This window comes from Nyctereutes procyonoides, unplaced genomic scaffold (genome assembly GCF_905146905.1).
Source record: "Nyctereutes procyonoides isolate TBG_1078 unplaced genomic scaffold, NYPRO_anot_genome, whole genome shotgun sequence".
NCBI lineage: Eukaryota > Metazoa > Chordata > Mammalia > Carnivora > Canidae > Nyctereutes > Nyctereutes procyonoides.
This window is the reverse complement of record NW_026575125.1, coordinates 5,329,245-5,351,328: the sequence shown is the minus strand read 5'-3', so window position 1 is coordinate 5,351,328 and position 22,084 is coordinate 5,329,245. Positions and strand designations below refer to the sequence as shown.

The following is a 22,084-nucleotide window of genomic DNA, read 5'->3' as shown; positions in this document are numbered from 1 at the left end:
TATGTCACCATATATATATATATATGGTCAGGATAGTCCACTGAGACCTGCCCTGCACTTAAAATATATTATACCATCATCTATATAATATGGCTGAAGTTAAAACACATAATTTTGTGTGGGGGAAAAAATGGTACAAAAGAGCACAGACAATATGATGCCATTTACATAACTTAACCATATATTGTTTACAGATGCACATGAGTGCATAATAAAAGTATGCGAGTTTGTATGAGGATAATAAAAACCAAGTAAGGATTAATAATTATATCTGGGATGGGCAGGAGAGAAAGGGGATGGGGACCAATATATGTGGTCGATGATTCTAATAGTTAAAAAGTATGTGAACCAAATAAGGCAAAATATTAAAAGTTATGCGAGGTGCGAAACTGCTCATTATAACATTCTCCATACTTTTCTCTGTGATGCAGTCGGTTGAGCATCCACCTCGTGATTTCAGCTTAGGTCATGCACTCAGGGACCCGAGATTGAGCCACGCATCTGGCTCTGTGCTCAGAATGGAGTCTGCTTGGGTTTCTTTCTCCTTTTCTGTCTGCTCCCCTCACATAAATCTTTAAAAAATATTTTATGATTCGAAAGCATTTATAATAAACACTAATGAAAAGCTAGCTGACCAGAAAGTGGCAGCATTAAGATACCTATCCGGGTCTTCCACAGAAGCACTATTACTATTTTTTTATGAGTTTATTTTTTATTTATTTATTTTTAAGATTTTATTTATTTATTCATGAGAGACCCAGAGAGAGGCAGAGACACAGGCAGAGGGAGAAGCAGGCTTCCCGTGGGGAGCCCGATGCAGGACTTGATCCTGGGACCCCAGGATCATGACCTGAGCCAAAGGCAGATGTTCAACCACTGAGACACTCAGGTGCTCGCATTATTACTATTTTTAACGATTTTCTTTTTGTTTTCCAGACCGAATGTTATATACTCCTTCTTTTCAAGACGTCGTCCTCCTATTTTCCTTCCTAAAATTCCTTCCTTTTCCAGCCTTCTCTATGTTATTAATACAATAAGCTTAATGAAACAAAGAACATCAAAACACACATGTTTCAACTAGACTATGGTTTCAATATGGTTTCTTCATCTTTTGAGAGAAATGCATATAATAGGATCCAATTTTACTGCCCACACAGAACACTTGAGCACAGGGTTGGAACCTGCTAGAGTCGTCATTGCTTCCAGACTCTAACACCCAAGCATGATGAAGTGTGAACGGAGGATAGCTTTCCGGATATTTAACTGCCATGGTCACTGGATGTTTCCAATGAAAGGTTTCCCAAAGCAGATTCTCAATTTACCAATAGGTTTAGAACGGATCTGTCTGCACCATGAAATGGAACTCTCTTTCTTGAACTCAACACACTATTTAAATAATTTACAAAAGCCCTGCTTGTGTTTTTTTTTCTTTCGTCTGGAAATGGCACTTTGAGCTGTCAGACTCCTTTTTACATCATCACTCCTTTTTACATCAAATCCAGGGGGGCTCAGGAAAAAGTTTGGCACGGGAAATCTATTCCAGAACAGTTGCTACCTTTCATCACAGAGGACAGGCAGTTATTTCACCCTGGGACATCATGCAAGGCCTACAGTTGACACCGTGCTCCACGAGGACACATTTGCATCACATGTGTCCCACCGGAGTGGAAGTATGCCAAAAACATACTCAGATGCTCAACCCCTGAGCCTTCCAGGTGCCCCCACATAGCTATTTCTAATTTGGGAATATGTTAGACCTCCTCTTGATCCTCTTCAACCTCTTCTCCTGTGTCGTAAGTTTTTGCGTCAAACCTCATTTGAGTGGAAAATAGGTGCTTTTTACTTGGATAGAGACAGAACTCAAGTCCGCGACATGCTGCTGTGTGATAGCGGACAAGGAGCTTAGGCACTCTGAGCTCAGGAATCTTCACCTATCACAATACGTACTTCTCACAAAGATGCCGTGTGAGTAGACCCGAATCCCATTTACACAAAAGCTGGCTTCCATTACTCGCCTGGTCAACATTTGTTTGCCTTCACTCCTAACAGCTTTCAACCAGGAGCACATTTTCTTGGCCTTGACTTGAACTTGCAAACCAGATTCAGGACTAGATATGTAGTGGATGCCCAGTTAATGCTTTATGAATTTAAAACTTATATACTTCCAAGCCTTTCAGGATGCAGTTTTCTTTAAATAAACTTTTTATTTGTAAATAATTCTGGATCTATGGAAAGTTGGAAAGACAGTAAGTAGAGAGAGTTCCTATGCCCCCCTGAGATGTTCCCATCTTGCACAACCACAGGACATTTGTCCCAGCTAAGAGATGAATGTTGCTGTACTACTATTAGTTAAACTCCACACTGTGCTTGGGTTTCTTCAACTCTCCAGGGTAATGCCCTCTTCCTGTCCCGGATTCCACTGAGGGTCCCACACTGCAATCATCTTCAGGTCTCATTAGCCTCCCACAATATATGGCATTTTGGGTTTCCTTGTTTCTCATGATCTTGACAATTCTTAGGGCTACCGGTCAGGTCAGGTAGTTTGTACAATGTCCTTCGCTCTGGGCTTGCCTGGTTTTAGGAGCATTTGCCTGGTGTATGGATTACAGGGAAGAACCCCACACAAGTGAAATGTCCTTGCCAGCACACCACACCTGGTGGGCCTGAGGGGGCACTAGTTAAGAATCCCGAAGCAACAACATTTAGTAGTCAAGAGTGCCTGATGCTCTGAAAGAGCCTGCAAAGCTTCTAGAAACAACTATCTTGTTTTCAGAATGCCTTTGCTCTGTGTGTCTCGTGGCAAATAGCACTGTGAGCTACATCCGGATCATGAGATGTCCCACATTTCCAACCAGATGCACGAGCGAGGAAGTGAACCATAAGAATTGAGCTAGTAGGCAAGCAGGCAAGCAAACAACAGAGCATGAGGGCAATGGTTAGTTTGGAAAACACCTCCTTGCTCTGTTGGCTCTCAGAAGCACGCTGCCAGCCGACTATTCTCGAACATCTGCTGTCAACAGCTGCCCCGTTCTGCAAACAGCGCCACCTCATGTGCGCACAGAATCATGGTTCCTGGGCATTTGTGGCTCTGTGTGTGGCCCGGTGCAGCCTGGGATGCGAGCCTGCAAAAATAGAGTAATTCTTCCCACGTTGAGACAGAATTAGCACATGTGAACTTCTGCTTGGCTGAAAGGACACACACAATGCACATATTTCCTGCCTACAAAATTCATCCAACAGATACCGGGGGAGGGGGGTGTTTGTAAGGTTACTGATGCTGGCGGCTGGAGCTGAGGCCGCACAAAGCAGAAAGAGATACAAATGTCTCCCTCTTTCTTCCCCGTCCTCTCTTTTCCCAGCCGGCCTTCTCTGCCCCACAGACTGAACTTGAAGTCCACATCGGTGGCTCTGCACTGCCGTCCGGAGGGGGTCTGGCTGCTGGGGCAGGGGGCTGGGGGTTGGCCCGTGGCGGTGCAGGCCCCGGACGCTGCTGCCCAGCGCGCAGAGGCTGCCCACCCATGGCCAGCGTGCGGAGGCCCAGAAGCCCAGTGGCGCACTGATCCCCCCTCTTGTCACCTATCTTTTGGAGCACAACACGCCCTCCTCCATTTCTCCTTTCCTCCACGCCTCCTCTAGGACTCTCAGTGTGGAAATCACGCTGTCCCCACTCTATCAGTGTCTACACTGAGCTCGGTCACTGTGACATCTCTAAAGCCAGCCACGTCCAGATCCAAACCACAGTTGTTTCTCTGAAGCTCCTCCTGGGCTCACGTGTTCTGGCCACTTTGGCTCTGAAGACCATGATTCTCCGAGATAACCTGCCAACCACGCTGTCCATCTTAGTCTCATCATGCCCAGCGATGGGCGACTGTCCTGCCACCACTCTAGGTCCCATCTCGCCACCCACTCTTCCCTCCAGTTTACAACCAACCAACCAACCCGTGAATCACTCATTTCGTGAACATCTACGGCTGTTTCATGGCGGAAGAGCCTTAGATGTACAGCGAAGATGCCAAGAGAGTGCAGAGTTCCCAGGCCCCACTCAGCCGCCCTCTTTCCTGCTCAACTTTCACACCATGGTCCCTGTGTCTCTACTAAGGAAGCACCTGGGCCATTCCTGGGCACATCTCGTTTCATTCTCTTCCACCCTCACACTGCAACGGACACCATCGCCTCGCCTGGGTTTCCAGCTTGCACATGGCAGATTTGGGGGCTTCTCAGTGCCCACAATCATGCGAGCCAACTCCTCATTTAATCTCCAAATATTCTCCCCTTGCATCTGTTTCTCTGGAGAACCCTAAGACAACCTGGTAACTAAATCATCACTGTACCCAGGATGGTTTGAAAATGCTTGCTTCCCTCTATCCCAGACACATCTCCTGCATTTTGCTTAAGAGTTTTATATTTCTCTGGTCACTCCTTGTCTGGGCTCCAGGATTTCTTGCCTTTTTATGATAGAAGTCCTGTCTAGTGCAAACCTGTGTCCTTCACAGACACTCAAAAGACACACGCTAAGGAAACGAATGATCCATTCATCGACAGCTTGTGTTTATAGCCTCACACACAATATCATATTTCTTGTCTCTAAATCAAGACTCTTGTGGGTTTCAGTAAGACAAGGCTGAAGTACTTTGGGGTGCAAAGCTGGAAGGGGCTCCCAAATGCAGCAGTTTTAAACATGTGGCAGAGGCACAATATATAGGTATGTTTTCCTTTTAAGAAAATCCATTGCAGGAAAGTTAGCAGAGCAGAGTAGCAGCTCATCCACATCCGTAGGGGTTTAGTAAACACCAGAGTTGGTGTGGCCTGAACTCAGAAGGCATCCTGCAGAGCCAGGCTCAACTTCAAATCCTCCAGAAGGGCTTTCTTTGCTGTCTGAGTTGGAAACCAATCTCTCCTTCCACGGAAATCTTACAGAACTTTTTCCTCACGCTCCCTTTGACTTCAGCATCATGAGGCTAATACTGTTATTTAGCATCGCATATGCATGATGCTTACTTTTGCTCGTTGTCTGTAGAGGGCACTCTTCATGGTACACCACACCCTCCACGTGCTTCCTGTCTGTGCCATGCAGGACATCAACGGGACATGACTCTATAACAAATGATTCCCTGAGTTCTGATGCCACATGTCTTCAGTTCCCTTCCATCAGCACGTGATGCTGGTCTGGAATTTTTAGGAAGAAGTATTAGCTGCTGCTTCTCTTCTAGGGAAAGAGACCCAAACAACTCACATGTGGGTCTTTCACTTAAGCAAAGAGCAAGCTACTCCCTCAAAATAAAAACAACGCAGATCCTTAATATACAAATGTTTCTTCTTCTAAGATGTGTCATACTGGCTGCAAAAAAAAAAACAAAAAAACAAAAAAAAACCTTTCTAAAATAAGTTTGTGATAGTCTTAACCCAAGTTAGGTGTGTGTGTTGGCGCCTGCACGCTGAGTGGGGAGTTTCCCCATGGTGTCTGCATGCCCTATTGTCCTCCATGGCTGATGCCCACTCCTCACTGTCCTGTTGTCCTGGGCCTTTCCAGGAGCAGTAACGATGCTCAGTAGCAATGTTCATCCTCCGACACCTCCTCTTCTCCCACGCTTTCACTGGTGAATTTCTTGGCAGTAGCTCCAGGAATCATTAAAACTACCAGAAACTTCTCCAATTTTGTTACTCAAAATCAAACACAGAAATATACAGATAGTATTTTGAGCATGTGCCAACGTCTGTTTTCTTTACACCCTGAACTAGATACTGGACTCTCTGAAGCTGCGTAGAAGCCAAGTGTATTTTTACTCCAAACACGATCATTCATGCTTCATGATTAAATGGCCTGTTTCATTATTTCAGAGATGAGGCGTGTTATATGTTCAATCTACTCTGAGTGGCTCTTCCAGTTTTTGCCTCATGCTCTTCTGGGCTTCACCTCGTATAAATCCTCAATACATGTGTGTCAACTAAATAGTCTCGATAACACAGACATGTCTATAGCAAGATAGCAGCCCTTGCCTAATTTCACATTGTTAGCTTGGGGAGAATTCTATCCCACTCAGAATATAAAGTGATGATGAATCGCCGGAGCTGTCACACAACTTCTTGTCAGACAAATGAATCCTGCAATTGGCATTGTTCTGATTCCGAGTGGACTCGGTGCAAAGGCACATGTGTGAGTGCCTTGTCCAAACCCATCCATCAGCAGCAAACATCTGACAGCAGAGGGCTCGGATTTTAATTGTTGTTGAAATTTGTGTGTTTTTCACATCCAACTGTCTATGAACAATAAGGTGGAAAACTGAGACAAAAAATTCAGATCATTTAAAAAATCCTAATTTTGGGATCCCGGGGTGGCGCAGCGGTTTGGCGCCTGCCTTTGGCCCGGGGCGTGATCCTGGAGACCCCGGATCGAATCCCACGTCGGGCTCCCGGTGCATGGAGCCTGCTTCTCCCTCTGCCTGTGTCTCTGCCTCTCTCTCTCTCTCTGTGTGTGTGACTATCGTAAATAAATAAAAAAAAAATAAAAATAAAAAAAAAATAAAAAATCCTAATTTTTATCAGTTATTTGAGTGTATAAATGAAGTTCTTATAAAACAAAGAGATTTCAATCTTTGAACTGTTCAGTGAGAAGAGGTAACAGACTATTAAAATGTAATTTCCATGTATTTAAAATGTCAACGTTTCACTTTAATATTTTAAATACAGTGAAGACAAGATACAAAATAAATACAGCAAATATACTGTATATAGCCTGCATTTGAATCATAGGGCAGCAAAATACTATTTGATTAAAATTTATATATATATAAAAGTTCTTGGAATAACTAAAATTCTGAATTTTCAATGGTATTCGCTTCAGGGACAATATATATTTTATTACTTTAAATACATGACTAGTCTTCTGAACCAGCGACTGAGATGCACTTCTCATGCAATGCTCTGTAATTAAATCAAAAGTATAGTTGGGACGCCTGGGTGGCTCAGTAGTTGGGCATCTGGCTTCCACTCAGGGCGTGATCCCGGGGTTCTGGGATCAAGTCCCACATCGGGCTCCCCGCAGGGAGCCTGCTTCTCCCTCTGCCTGTGTCTCTGCCTCTCTGTCTCTCATGAATAAATAAATAAGATCTAAAGAAAATAAAATCGCTACTGCCTTTCAAGGTTAAAGTCACATTCTACTGGTATTCATATCTTTGGAAGTATGCAAAGATCTCAGAATATAACTTTTTGCGAAACTCAAAGGCCCTATAGCACATATTTACATGCCTCTGTTATTTTACAAAGTATTTCCAGTAAAATCGTCTTTTTGAACCATGACAGGTAACATGACTTGCTGTGCTATCTAAGACTTTATTCATCAACTAGGACACATTAAATTTTCCAGATTAACTGTCAATTCGTGTGTGTGTACGTTTGTGCACACATGCACTCGAGCCTGCAGATCTTAATGACGTTTAATTTTAAAAGGGGAGATGTGCACTTTTGGAATATAACTGAGAAATAACAATGACATAATTATGTTGAACCTTGGGGAAGCAGCGGAGCCCATGAGTCAATTTAGGAGGACAGAAATTACTAAAAATCAGGAGTGATGCTCAAGTGATTTCAGGCTAATTAAAACAGGGCTTGACCTAAAACCCCTACAGACCCTCCACTAGCTGGTGTGACCTAGGTCACAAAGTCCCTTCGGTGGCCCTGGCTTGTCAATACACCAGTCAGAGTGCTGGTAAACTAAAGCCTGTGCTTTAAAAATCAATCTCGAATTAACGGGTCCATAATCAAGCAAAAAGGTTGGACTTACATCACCCACACCAGATTGCAGGATGGAAGTCCAATTTAATAAGCATTGAATAGTATCTCACTCTCAACAGTATTTTCGTTCAGACCACATCTCTACACTTCAGAACCTAATTTTACAAATTAAATTAAATATATACAATCAGTTAATAAATGAAATTAAATGATCTATCCCTTGAAGAAGGATGTAATCCATATGTTTCCGGGTGAATCCAGAAATAGCATATATACTGACGGATGCAAATGCATTCTCATACCTAATACGTGTTACTTAATTATGAGCAGAGAGGTTAAACAGTACAATACAGTGCTTCCACTTATAAAGCAAGATGGAATATGATTTAGGATTCGTACAGGTACAGGATGCAAAACCCATACAAACCATAAGGTAAGAAAAGTGAAAACCCAGCAAAAAAGAAAAATAACCAATTATTAATGATTCTTATATTAAACTCATCTATGTCTTCAGGCCCCTTCTGCCCAAAACATAGTGTGAGGATGCACACCTGGCTTGATGCAAGAGGCAGACTGGTCTAACTGCCTCAGACTGAGGCACAAGGGGACAGCTACAGGACAAGATGCGGTCTGCTATGAAGTGCACACAAACTTTTGCTTGTGTGGTGAACTGGGCTGCAGCTATGTTTTATTTCCAATTTTTTACCTTTTTAAAATATTTTATTTATTTATTTGAGAGAGAGAGAGCGCGAGTGAGCACCCATGAGAAGGGGGGATGGGCAGAGGGAGAAGCAGACTCCCTGCTGAGCAGGGAGCCCAACACAAGGCTCAATCCTAGGATCCCTGATGCAGAACTCGATCCCAGGACCCTGAGATCATGACCTGAGCCAAAGGCAGATGCTCAACTGACTGAGCCACCAAGGCGCCCTGCTGCTATGTCTTCAGTTGCTTGTGGATAGAACATATCTTGTCACTTGGCAGGTGCCCAGCAGACGGGGGTGCATGAATGAGTGAATGGCTATTCTGAATATTAGCACAAATTCAATGGTTATCAGGCTCAATGACTGGGACAGCGCCTACCTCTAGTGAGGTCTGCAGCACGCCCCCAAACCTCAGCATGTCTCATCTGTACTTTTACCCCTGAGCGGACACGTCTGTCATCCCTTCCACTCCAAATCCCCTCCGAGAAGGACAAGAGTGAAGGGTTCCTCTAACTTCTCAGGCCATCTCCGGATCCTTGTGAGGTCATGCATGTGCCTCCTTCTTGCTGCGTCTGACACCAAACCACTAAGTGGTTAAATGTTTCAGCAGACCACAGAGTTTGTTTTTATTATTTTTTAAAAAGACATTTATTTATTCATGAGAGACACACAGAGAGAGGCAGAGACACAGGCAGAGGGAGAAGCAGGCTCCATGCAGGGAGCCCGATGCGGGACTCGATCCCGGGACCCTGAGATCATGCCCTGAGCTGAAGGCAGATGCTCTACCGCTGAGCCACCCAAGCGACCTGACCGCAGAGTTTAATCTGCGCCTCCCACAATGTTGAGACCTTTACCCCTGTTCTGCCACATGGGTTTGTAAATCATCAAATTAAGGCTCTTAATTATCCCTGGAAAGTCTTTCTTTTTCCTTCTAAGACGAAATACGGTGAATCGTACGTAGAAATACAATTACACTCAGAAAAAATGATTATCAATTTACATTAAAAATGTAAACATTCTTTGAGACTCCCAGTAAGTAAAACTGAAGGTAAGTTTTGTTTTGTTTTGATAGTTTATTCTTATATTAAAGAGGGTAAATTTTTGATACATACTTCAAATCCTTCTCACCTCAAATTTTCATTCACTTTTTGTTTATGGTACTTTTGATATTTTTATTTTTATTTGGTGTACAGTGAAAACCAAGGGATACAGACTTTTCCAGGAAGGGCCAGTGAACATTTCAGGATTTGTGGCTGCGTACAATCTCTGTTGCACATTCCTCTTTGTCTTCTCTCATTTTTCTGTTTTCTCTATTTTTCTTCCTTTTGTCATTTTTTGATATCTTTTTTATTTCTTCTCTCTTTGTTTTGTTTTACAACCATTTAAACATGTAAAAACCATTCTTAGAATGGGTAAGTAAGATCCAGTCTCAGGTTAGAACTGGCATATTTGCTATATAGTTTTCCACACCCCGCTATCACTGGTTTGTTTCATTGTTTTAAATTACTTACTTTAAAAAATTGTTTTTAATCATTGCACATTTTTTAAAGTATGTTAACCCCTAGTCATTAAACCATTTTTATTGCAGTTATTGACATTTCTTATATTTTTATACTTAAATTTTTTCCTCTATCTGGATATTCTGTTGATGTGAGGACATACTATCTGCATATTATATCTACAGTGAGGGAAGACATTGTTTTCAGAAAATCAGCTGTGTCCATGCCATGGATTGGTCAATGTGACTGTTCTCATTGAAAATGCCACCTTTATCATATCTTAATTTCTTATTCATCTTTGGAAATTATTCTAGAATTTACATTTGTATGTTTATATCAATTCCTAAACCATCATCCTACCACCTTATGATAATCACTTTGCATTTCTTTTCAATATCTGTTAAGCCCCATTCATTGTTGCTTTTCAAAAATATTTTACCTTTCTCCTATACTTATGTTATTTCATCTTTTTTTTGGGGGGTTCCAGGTTCCCCATCTCTTTCCAAATGTTTTCAGGAGAGTTTCAGCAATTATATATTATATATGATAACATAAAGAAATTATAACGTAAACGAGGAGAGATTCTATTCTTGCCCATTCTCAAATCTTCCTTAACAACTACTAAAACTTATTAGTAACATAAATGTAGTTTAAATGTCTTCTCTTCATATATGACAAAGCAGTACTAATCCAAAAAATAGGTGCATAGGTCAATGGACCAGAATATAGAGCCCAGAAATAAACCCACGTGTATGTAATCAATTAATCTACAACATAGGAGGCAGAGAACGCAATGGGAAAAAATCCCTTCAACAACTAATGCTGGGAAAACTAGACATCAATGTGCAAAAGAATGAAACTAGACGCTTTCCTATACTGACAGAAAAGTAAACTCACATGGATTAAAGACTTAAATGTGAGGCTTAAAACCACAAAAACTCTACGAGAGAGCACAGGCAGTAATTTCTCTGACATTGGTCATAGCAACATATTTCTAGATGTCTCCTGATGCAAGAAAAACAAAAGCAAAAATAAACCATTGGGACTTCATCACAAGAGAAAGCTTCTGCACAGCGAAGGAAACAATCAACAAAACTAAAAGGCAACTCATAGAATGAGAAAACATGCAAATGATATATCTGATAAAGGGTTAGTATCCAAAATATATAAAGAACTTGTACAACACCAAAAAAGCCAAATAATTCCATTAAAAAATAGGCAGAAAAAAATGGGCAGAAGATGTAAGCATGTGAACAAACATTTACGTAAAGAAGATATACAGATGGGGCAACAGACACATGAAAAGATGCTCAATATCACTAATCATCGGAGAAATGTCAATCAAAATTACAATGAAATATTGCCTCACACCTGTCAGAATGGCTAAAATCAATAACACAAGACACAACAGGTGTTGGCGAGGATGTAGATAAAAAGGAACTATTGCTAGCTGGTGGAAATGCTAGCTGGTGCAGCCACTGTGGAAAACAGTATGGAGCCTCCTCAAAAAATTAAAAAGAGAATTATGACAGGATCCAGTAATTCCACTAGTGAGTATTTACCCAAATACAAAAACCTAATTCAAAAAGCTATACACACTACTATGTTCACTGCCGCATTATTTGCAGTAGCCAAGCTATGGAAGCAACCCAAGTGTCTATCAATAGATGAATGAATAAAAAAGATATGAAATGGAGTATTACTCAGTCATCAACAAAAATGAAATCTTGCCCTTTGCAACAACATGGATGAGTATAGAGGATACAATGCTAAGTGAAATAAGCCAGTTAGAGAATAAAAAATACCATATGATTTCACTCATATGTAAAATTTAAAAAACAAGACAAACCAACAAAGAAAAAAGAGACAAATAAAAAAATAGGCGCTTAGCTATAGAGAAGAAACTAATGGTTACCAGAGAGGAGTTGGTGGGGGATGGGTGAAATAGGTGACGGGGATGAAGAGTACACTTACCATGATGAGCATATTTTTAGCATCGTGGAGTTTAGTCATGAGTGGTTATTTTACTTATAATATTTGATATCTCAAGTAGTTTCAACCCTTCTTTAAGCAGAAAACAAATGACAGGGCAGTAAAAAAATAAAAGAAGATAAAGACAAGAAGCAATGAAATACAGGGAGAGCTTGCTCAAGATTCAGGACATTACCAAAGCTTTATTGTAACCCTCAGGATAAAGACAGTCATAGAAATATATCCCAGATATTGAGTACAAAGGATAGAGTAATTCTACTAGCTAATTTGTCCAAATTAGAACTTAAGTATCTGACTTAATAAATGAATGGTCAGGAAGGTTGGTTTACTCTTGAACAATACTTACCCAGTGGCATATTATCACGGTACTTTCAACTGCAGGCACCATCACCTTTTTTTTTTTTTAAAGCACGGGATCTTAAAAGATATGATCTATTCAGGATGTAGCTAATGCTAATATGCCCTTCTCAAATGGACATATTTAACAGATGAAAACTGGGTTGAGTAGCAATTATATGTGGATGTTGTAGAATATTTTTCATTGAGTCTGTAAGTCTTCCAGTGACCTTATAAGAGGCAGGTCACCTTATGTGATCAGGTGCTTTAGTTTCCTCATTTCTGAAATGAGCGAAGCAGTAGAAGATTTCAGTGGATTTCTGCATATAAATGTTTTTACGCACACTATCTGTGTAGATTACTTGGGGTTGATCCAGTTATGTCCCCATCGATGCCTTGATTGAAGAATTCAACTTCACCCATGTGATTGTTGTTAGTATAAATGAAGTGCAAGGGAAATTGGATCTGTTTGGACTCACAGATGGCTTAAGCAGGTGCACTGTTTTGAGAACAGCCTTGGGTCTCTTGCTGCGGGCTGCATGGGGCTCAGAGGTTATGCGTCGAGAGCAAGGTCTTGGATGCCTGGCAAACCTCAGCAGCTTTTGGTGGAGATGGAAAAAAAAAAAAGAAAGACCACATTTCTGTGAATTTATGGATTGCAAAGATAACTGCATATGCATCTGTTTTCTCTTATTGAAAACACATGAAAGCTATTGCTAGACAGGAAAATTCAGCTCTCCAGTTCATGGAAGTGAGCCACTGCAGAAACCCCAAAGGGTGCTGGAACATATCAGACATGTACAAAGTCATCAGGAGGTTACAGCGACGCTGCCATTGAGACCAACACCAGATGAAGACTTCAGTGCATCCTAGGCTCTTGAGCATGAACGGCCATGAGAACAAACATGTTCAAATTTGAGTAGGAGCTGTACTTCACACACACGACATGAGCAAGAAGGATTCCAAATGTTTCAGGCTTACACATGCATCCAGAAAGTTCTCTCTTAACTAAAAATCGAAGGAGAAATCAAACTTTCCCAATTGGAAGTTTTATGTTGAAGAGCAGTGGCTTCTATGGCACAGTTCATGTTGATATGTGGACTTAGTTGGGATTTAAAATCAGTCCTGGTGTTTCCAATATTCCAGCTGTACCCACACATTTAAACCTGCCCTTGCCAATATGGCTGGCACCCACCTACTGCAGTCTCTACTGTTGATGAAGAATAGAAATGGTTCAACTCATCATTGATGAGCGCTGTGAAACTGTCAAACAGTTTTTTTTTTTTTCAAACAGTTTTTTAAGAACAGTTTTGAGAACTTTCTATGAGTTGCACACTTTGGCACTTGAAATTCAAAGGTGCATAGAATATTATCCCTTCTCTCAAAAGTCGTGATTCACTAGATTAGACTGTTTCTAAGTTTTTTCTTATGCCATCAGTATTTATTATTTTTAGAATGTTTCTAAGCCCTACTTCATTATTATCCACGCCCATTTCTTAACTCTGATTTTCTTCTTAGTTGGTCATCCCACAGAAGAGATATTGGGACCACATTCTCCTTCAACTTGTCCATTTTCCCTGCAAAGGACTGAATTGGGATGCTAGAGATTTTAGTTCCTTGTCAGAACTAGCACCTATTTGGGGCCTCTGTAAATCCATTTTGCTTCTCTGGGCATTAGTTTCTTCATCTAAAATTAGGGGCTTGAGCAATAAAATCTCTCTGGTTCCTTCTAGATCTAACCTTCTAGGAATCTGTGATTCTAGGTGGGCTCCTAACCCTCAAGCATTATCTCTGTAGTTCTACTTTGTGGACCAAGGACAGTATGATTAATGTGCACCCAAGATTTTACATGAATGATGGCTCATGATGACATGTAAAAATAGCTCTGTCTCTTGATATTAAAAATTTATTTTTGGTGGATACTATTTTCTTTCTTTTTTTTTTTTTTGGATACTATTTTCTACTCTTTTCCCCTAATGAACAGTCCCCAGATAACTTATGGTATTTCCCCCCCCCCAGAATCCAAACCCACCTTTATAAGATTTTTTTTTATGTTTATCTAAAGGAATATGTCTTAATTCTTCAGGAAAATTCTAAGACAAGATTCTAAAGACATTTTGGATCACCTCAGCATCACTGAAATAATTACATAATATAAATCTAACAACCTGCTCTCCACTGCCCAGGTGCAACTAATTGTCAATTTCTTGTATGTACACTGTATTGTTTTACATTTTATTAGCTTTTCATTTATTACATCTAAAGAAAATACAGTCATGCCTGACTGGACAATTTTCATATTCTTAACGTTTTTTTTTTTTATTTTTTATTTATTTATGATAGTCAGAGAGAGAGAGAGAGAGAGAGGCAGAGACACAGGCAGAGGGAGAAGCAGGCTCCATGCACCGGGAGCCCGACGTGGGATTCGATCCCGGGTCTCCAAGATCGTGCCCTGGGCCAAAGGCAGGCGCCAAACCGCCGCGCCACCCAGGGATCCCCAATTTTCATATTCTTAAGTAACTGTTTTACAAAATGTCTAGCATAGAGCAGCAAATAGATTAATTATATCTTCAAAGAGACAACTATAAAGAAAACAACTGGTTCTATTTGCTTAAACTTGTCACACAAACTGAGAATTATATATAGTTAAAAAAACAATGCATGGGATCCCTGGGTGGCGCAGCGGTTTGGCGCCTGCCTTTGGCCCAGGGCGCGATCCTGGAGACCCCGGATCGAATCCCACATCAGGTTCCTGGTGCATGGAGCCTGCTTCTCCCTCTGCCTGTGTCTCTGCCTCTCTCTCTCTCTCTCTCTCTCTGTGACTATCATAAATAAATAAAAAAAAATTAAAAAAAAAAAAGAAAAAACATTGCATGATTTCACTTATGTGTGGAACCTAAAAGAATCAGATTCGGGATGCCTGGGTGGCTCAGCGGTTGAGCGCCTGCCTTCGACTCAGGGTGTGATCACGGAGCCCCAGAATCGAGTCCCACATAGGGCTCCCTGCAGGGAGCCTGCTTCTCCCTCTGCCTGTGTCTCTGCCTCTCTCTCTCGGAGTCTCTCATGAATAAATAAATAAAATCTTACAAAAAATAGAGCAGAGAATGGAATGTCTGCCAGGGAGGGGGTGATGGGGAGTTGTTGTTCAGTGGGTGTAAATTATATTACATGAAGAAGTCCTGGAGATCCACTCTACAGAACAGATCATACAGTTAACAATATTGTATACTTAAATTTTTCTAGAAGGATATGTCTTATGTTTTCTTACCATATCTAAATAATGTAATGATGATGATGGTGGTAAAGAATCTGGGAGGAGGGGATCCCTGGGTGGCTCAGAGGTTTAGCACCTGCCTTTGGCCCAGGGCATGATCCTGGAGTCCCAGGATCGAGTCCCATGTTGGGCTCCTGCATGAATCTCTCTCTCATGAATAAGTAAATACAATCTTAAAAAAAAAAAAAAGGAATCTGGGAGGAAACTTTGGGAGGCGATGGATATACTTATGTCCTTGGTAGTGGTGATGGTATCACAGATGTATAGTTAATCCTAAACTCACTGAGATGCATACATTAAACATGTACTGCTTATCATATATCAATCACAACTCAATAAAGAGGATTTTAAAATGTATGAGGAGGGGCAGCCCGGGTGGCTAGGCGGTTTGGCGCCACTTTCGGCCCAGGGTGTGATCCTGGGGACCCGGGGTTGAGTGCCACACTGGGCTCCGTGCATGGAGCCTGCTTCTCTCTCTGCCTCTCTCTCTCTGTGTCTCTCATGAATAAATAAATAAAATCTTTATAAATAAATTTAAAAAAATAAATAAAATGTATGGGGAAGTAGTCAACCTCACTACTGAAAGAAGAAAGAAAGAAAGAAAGAAAAACGAATACCAGACTATCAGTTTGTTAAACTGGCAAAACCTCTGAGAAGTTAAGATTGTCTGTTGTTTGAGTGTGTCCAGTGGATATAAATTGTAATTTGGTAAGCTTTCAGCATATGTGTCAAGTACTTTTATTTTATTTTATTTATTTATTTTTAAGATTTTATTTATTTATTCATAGAGATGCAGAGAGAGAGAGAGAGGCAGAGACACAGGCAGAGGGAGAAGCAGGCTTCATGCAGGGAGCCTGACGCGGGACTCGATCCAGTGTCTCCAGGATCACACCCTGGGCTGCAGGTGGCACTAAACCGCTGAGCCACCCGGGCTGCCCAAGTACTTTTCTTTTTTAAAAATATTTTTATTTATTTATTCATGAGACAGAGAGAGAGAGAGAGAGAGAGAGAGAGAGAGAGAGAGAGGCAGAGACACAGGCAGAGGGAGGAGCAGGCTCCCTGCAGGGAGCCCGACGTGGGACTTGATTCTGGGGCTCCGTGATCACACCCTGGACTGAAGGCAACGCTAAACCGCTGGGCCACTGGAGCTTCCCAGTGTCAAGTACTTAAAATATGAGTATACTCTTCATATGGCAATTTTGCATTTGGAAATTTATTCTAAGGACATTAAACATAAAAAGCTATCATAAAATAAAAATTAATAAATATCAACAAATATCAAAAAAACCTGTGGAAGTCTTAGTCAAAATAGCAAATATTAGTCAAAAATAGAAAAATATCTATAGCAGGAAAATGTATAGGTAAAAACATAAAACAGTATTTTGTGCAATTACTAAAATGTTTGGCATGGATATGATACTATAAAATGAAAAATGGAATAAAAGATTTTGATAAATATAGAACAAACATAAAGCAATAAAATCAGTAACTACGGAAGGCCACATAGAATGACTGTCAACAGCTAGCTAACTATATATTTTTTCAAAATTGCTTGTAAATATTATGTATTGATTTTATAACATAGCGACATCAAATTCATTTCATTTTAAAACAGGCACTACCAAACCATGTTTGTCTTTCCAACATTCAGTTAGATTTTTCATGTGGCCAGGAGTTTGTTGTGATGTTTGCCTTCAAAGCTCATTCATAACACACACTCGTGTACAGGCCGACCTCTAGCTTTCTACTCAATTTGTTTCTATCACTTACTTTTTATTTTTAAAATTTTATTTAAATTCAATTTGCCAACAAATAGCATAACACATGGCGCCCTCCTTAATGCCCATCGCCCAGTTACCCCATCCCCCTACCCACTTCCCCTTTTGCAACCCTTTGTTTCGCAGAGTTAGGAGTTTCTTATGGTTTGTTTACCACTTACTTTTTAAAGGAGATAAATGAATTGTGTTTTACAAGCCAGCATAAAAACCCAAAAGCCACCTAGAAGATGAAGTTAGAAATCATCTAACAAGGTTTTCTCCAGTTACTGAAAAACCAACCATAAGCCAGATAGAGGAAGTTCATTGTAGCCAGTGGATTGAGGGATCATATGAATTTACAAAGGGTGTGGTTGTGAGATGCAACACAACCTGAACAAGATGTTCAGGCAACATCTATAAATTACTGCCTTTGCTGTAACTGTGTTCTGAGCCTACTGCTATCACAGGAGGGACAGAGTCTCAAACTGTCATCTGTCCATATGACTAGCATCAGACGAGGACGGCTCAACGCCTGCAAACTCAGGCAAGAGATGGGGAACCAGGGCTTCTAGTCTTTACTGCGGGAAAGGAAGCAGAGGGAAAACCGAGAAGCTGTCCCTGATGATGGACACTTGCCTAGGCTCAATCTACTTTAAGATGTATTTGCAGTACTTTGGTTCTAGTTTTCAAAATCGTGTCTTCAAAATATTTTGAGAGGCAACGATCTCAAGTTTTATGCAATTAAACTGAAGCCTGCTTGAGTTACCACGGGTGAATGCTAATGCTGATTAATATTTAAAATCGTAGAGCGTGACGTTTGTGTTATAGCTTAAAAATCGAAAGATTACTGCCACATTATGCTGTGTGGTTCCCCCAGGGATACGGTGACATTGGATTCTCTCTTTACCATATTTTTACAGGTCACAGAGGGCAAGCACGAGAGTTATGTACAAGTTTCTACAATTTTGTGTTCTTCATAAAAACACTGAAGACATCATACTGCTTATATTTTCTTATGAATTATAGAGAGTAGAGAAAAATTGTCCTTTGTACCTTTATTCCCACATTCATCTGTGTGCCCCCAAATAAACAGCATGTATAGCCTGGTACACATTATTTTGGGTATATTATACACACAGATTAAAATACAGGATTGCATAAATATACATATATTCTGAAATAGTTGCTTTTAAACAACTTTCTATGAGCAAATGAAGACATATCACCCTGTTACTAGTTCTGAGTATCTCTTCATGCTAATATAGATTTCTTTAACCAGTGCTATGATGTTGGCATTTTAGGAAGTTTACAATTACACTTTTATCAAACAATGTTTTTGTTTTTTTTTAAGATTTATTTGTTTATTCATGATAGACACACACACACACAGAGTGAGAGAGAAAGAGAGGCAGAGACACAGGCAGAGGGAGAAGTAGGCTCCATGCCGGGAGCCTGACACGGGACTCGATCTCAGGACTCCAGGATCGTGCCCTGGGCCGAAGGCAAGCGCTAAACTGCTGAGCCACCCAGGGATCCCCTTTATCAAACAATGTTAAAAGAATTTCTATTTATCTTGTATAACTGTGGTAAAATTTCTGAAAAATAGCAATAGAATTGTTCAATTCCAGTTATGCACATTTATAATGAATATTCTTTTTTTAAAAGATTTTATTTATTTATTCATGAAAGACACACACACACAGAGAGAGAGAGAGAGAGAGAGAGAGAGAGAGAGAGAGGCAGAGACACAGGCAGAGGGAGAAGCAGGCTCCATTCAGGGAGCCCGACGCGGGAACCGATCCCGGGGCCCCAGGATCAGGGCCTGGGCCAAAGGCAGCGCTAAACCGCTAAGCCACCCGGGTTCATTGTAATGAATACTCCTCCTTGCCCTCTATGTATGCCTTATCACTTTGTACTCCCTCTAATGGTGTAGAAGATACCAGTTTCTTCAGCATTTCTAAGACTGTAAATTACCTTTGTATGCTGATTTTCTTCAAGCTGGATTATACGGTATCTCCTATGTTAATGTATTTTTTAAAAAAGATTTTAGTGATTTGAGAGAGGGAGAGAGAACATGCAAGCATGAGCAGGGGGAGGGGCTGAGGGAGAAGCAGGCTTCCCACTGAGCAGGGAGTGGGATACGGAACTCAATTCCAGGACCCTGGGATCATGACAAGCTGAAGGCAGATGCTTAACCGACTGAGCCACCCGGGCACCCCAACTGTACCTAATTTTTATGAAACTACTCTGAATTGTGGATTTATTTTATGTAAAATTTTATTTACTTGAGAGACAGCGAGCATGAGAGGGGGCAGAGACAGAGGCAGAGGGCGGGGGAGAAGCCGACTCCCCACTGAGGACAGAGCTCAACTAAGGGCTCAATCCCAGGACCCTGAGATCATGACCTGAGCCGAGGGCTGACGCTTAACCGCCTGAGCCACCCAGGTGCCCCTATGTTAATGTATTTTTAATTATACTCTTTTTGTTGTTGTTTGACCATTTCTTCAGTAAGTATTCCTTAAAAAAAAAAAAAAAAGACTTTAGGGCAGCCCCGGTGGTGCAGCAGTTTAGTGCCGCCTGCAGCCTGGGGTGTGATCCTGGAGACCTAGGATCGAGTCCCACATCGGGCTTCCTGCATGGAGCCTGCTTCTCCCTCTGCCTGTGCCTCTGCCTCTCTCTCTCTCTCTCTCTCTGTGTGTCTCTATGAATAAATAAATAAAATCTTTAAAATAAATAAATAAATAAATAATATAAATAATAATAAAAAAAAGACTTTAAAGTAATCTCTACACTCAGCATGGGGCTCGAACCCACAACCTTGAGATCAGGAGTCACACACTCCACTGACTAAGCCAGCCAGGCGCCCCTTTAATAAGTATTCTATACACAATTTGTAATGCTGAAAATTGTCTATTGTATCCCTACCTTCCTTTTCTAGTGTGTTTACCTTTTTCCTACAGAACTGTAAAATCTTCTATAAAAGGTACATGCCAGAAAAAAAATTCCAAATTTGATACTGATAATGATCATCTGCCTTGCACATCCTTTATGGTCATGTTATTGTAAGGGATGGGGAAGGGCTGAATTTTTATATACTTATACTCAACCTGAAATGTGATAATTTGAATTTATAGAATGAATAGAGAACATTCTAAGACCCTTATCAAAATATGGTTCTCAAAGTCTCAGAAAGACACATACAGTTTTAGTGAGAAGCGAGCTTCGCCTACCATCTAACCAACAGATAATCAATACATAACACTAAACAAGTCTAGTAATACAAATTTGTTAACTAATGGAAAAGAGGTAGCCAAGCTATTTCTAGATTGAGAAAACTATTAGTTACTCACCTTTTCCCACTTTCTAAAGTATTATTGCTGGTACCTAAGAAAATAGGTATAGTAAAGGATAAATTTTTGAAAATATATCTGACCTTGGGGCACCTGGGAGTTAAGCGTCCGACTATTGATTTCAGCTCAGGTGGTGATCTCATGGGTTGTGAGATTGAGCCGTGAAATGGGGGCTCCATGCTCAGCAGAGGCTGCTTGAAATTCTTTCCTCTCCTTTCTCCCTCTGCCTCTCCCTTCATGTACACACACACACACACACACACACACTCTCTCTCTCTCTCTCTCTAAAATAAGAAAATCGTAAAAAAAAAGTAAATCTGACCAAGAGATATGTAAGCAATGAAACTAATACTTTTCTAAAAAATATTTTACTTATTTATTCAGGAGAGACACGGAGACACAGGTAGAGGGCTCCCTGTGGTGGGGAGCCCGATGCAGGACTTGATTCCAGGACCCTGGGATTACGCCCTGAGCTGAAGGCAGATGCTCAACCCATGAGCCACCCAGGGGTCCCTGAAATTAATACTTGAATCTCCAATGCACGCTTTCATCAGTAATCCCTCACCTGGGCGTGACACAGTTTGCCAAATGCTTTAACACTTCCTCAGCTTGCATGACATCTAAAACAATCTGACTGGCTGTCAGCCTCTAATATTAACCAACAAGAAATAGTCTTTATGTCAAGGCATTTTTTAATGTCATCAGAAATTATGGGCCCTCCCTTAGTTTTATCTGCTTTAGGGGAGCAACTTGCAAATATATTTTTCATGGAAATGAAAGAAAATATATTTTTGCTGTGATTACAGAAGCCACTGCTTATAACTCTGCCTGTTAGGTTCATATTCCCAGACATCTATTTGATCACAATATAGAGGTGTGGGACCATCCAGAGAGATTTGAGATTTACAAGAGCATCCAACAGTTTCAGGGTCTGGTTTGATTGATCCACACTGAATTGAGTTGAACAGGGGGAAAAATCTGAAAGCCTTTCCATTTTTTCCAATTTATTTTAACTGAACAAGAGAAAACTCCAAGCAAACAAATTCAGGGCTGTGATTTAATGCACTACATTAGCTCCATGCTTTGCTATATACACCAGTATGCAGGAAAATAATGAAACAAGTCAGCCTGGAGTTATGGGCCTTGGCTTTTAATCATCTGGCTTGTTCTCAATGTGCTACAGAATTTCCCTGAATAAACACATTTGAGTGGAGTCAGTCACTCCTTGCAAAGTATTCTCAACACAAATCACAAACTCTACATCTTTGTGCTACCTGTGTTTCAACCGTTGTCAAATGTAGCATTCTAACTTGTGCTTAAGGATTTGCTCCTTCTCAGGGTGCCTAGAACCCTTGCCGTGATAGAGATGACCAGGGCTAAGCAGAACATTTTATTTTTTTATTTTATTTTATTTTATTTTATTATTTTGTTTTATTAATTTTAT

The 22,084-nt window shown here is 40.8% G+C and overlaps 1 long non-coding RNA gene across 5 annotated transcripts in view; it reads right to left on the bottom strand.

The window, feature by feature from the left end:
- LOC129517543 (uncharacterized) overlaps positions 1–22,084 on the bottom strand; it is a 435,231-nt gene that overhangs the window by 7,286 nt on the left and 405,861 nt on the right. For 4 of the 5 annotated variants that reach the window (XR_008666070.1, XR_008666071.1, XR_008666074.1 and 1 more), the window contains one exon: positions 12,080–12,858. The exons of the other annotated variant lie outside the window; for it this stretch is intronic. This is a non-coding gene — a long non-coding RNA (uncharacterized LOC129517543). Of the gene's footprint in view, positions 1–12,079; positions 12,859–22,084 lie in introns of those variants that run through there. 5 annotated transcript variants of the gene reach the window in all.